A 1339-nucleotide genomic window follows, 5' to 3' on the forward strand; every position below is an offset into this window, starting at 1 on the left:
TGTATAACACCTCCATGTTCTAACAAATGTCAATATTCCTACAATTAGATCTCCTTCCTCGCGCTACACGAACTTGTGATGGCGATGGATTTAGTGCAGCCAAATGGAACACTCCCGTAATGACGGACTGCGGAAATGATGTTACAACAGAACAACAGTTAGAACATCTAAATATGGTAATGGTCAAAATCTTATAGATAGTAACACATTAATAAGTGTGAATTTATATCATTAATGATAAAAAATAAGAATAAGCAGTTACTGATAAATCTAGTTAGATTATGAGGAGAATGATGATAATGACGACATGTTGATGATGATGATGATGATGCAATAGCTGTAATAGTAGTAGTAGTAGCAGTAGCAACAGCAGCATTAAAAGCAACAGTAGTGGTGGTAGCTGCAACCTCGGCGGCATCCCTTTTTTGTATTGAACAACATCGGTGGTGGCAGAGACAAGAGCAGCAGCAACAAAATCAGCATTTTTTTCTATAGTGACTGTTTGTATGTTTTTTTTTATATTTGTTTTACATTTTATAATATAATATGTGATGACGAGCAGAAGAATTTCCCTTGTGGAACAATAAAGTTATCTTATCTTATATTAGTAGTATAAGCATGGGACTATTGAGTTCTAAACGTATTTGATAATTCTATGGTATTAATGATAACAATAATGACAAGAAGAACAACAACGAAAATTATTAGTTTATTACCTTCTCCCTCGTCACTTTTGGGGAAATTCTGATTTTTTTTTTTTTTTTTTTTTTCCGTTTTTACACCTTTTTTCACTTGAAAAGCTCAGGATTTCTTGCAAATATGTTTGCTGGTACAACAAAACATATTTTTTAAATATAAATTTGATTCCATTCTTATAACTTTTTATATATGTGTCCCTAACCATTGATTTACTTGAGAACATCGGTAAAATGTGGGCGAGGTTAGCAAAACAAAAAAAACCCCCAAAAACTCCCTCCCTCATCAGTTTTTATTTTTTATTTTTTGATAGGTTGATAAACTAATAATTTTTTAATGGGGTCCAAAACACTCACTTCAGCAGGTAAAATTATTGCTGAGGTCACTCGATCAGTTTAGATCAGGATCAAGTTAGTAGATTCATTATGATGTGTGTGTCCTGCGTAACATCTGATATTTTTTTAACCTGTTTTGTCATTTTGTTGATCCTTGTTTGTTTAGATAAATGTCACCATAGATAATGTTGAAGACGTAAGCAACAGTGTACAAGAGATTACAAGTAATACTGAAGGAATTACTGTGGAAGCTTTAGAATATACTGCTGAAATATTGACAGATATACTCCAAACAAATTCGAATTTCT

Source organism: Anneissia japonica, unplaced genomic scaffold (assembly GCF_011630105.1).
Source record: "Anneissia japonica isolate Jap-2015-1 unplaced genomic scaffold, ASM1163010v1 scaffold199_len4679917_cov187, whole genome shotgun sequence".
In the NCBI taxonomy this organism is placed as follows: Eukaryota; Metazoa; Echinodermata; class Crinoidea; order Comatulida; family Comatulidae; genus Anneissia; species Anneissia japonica.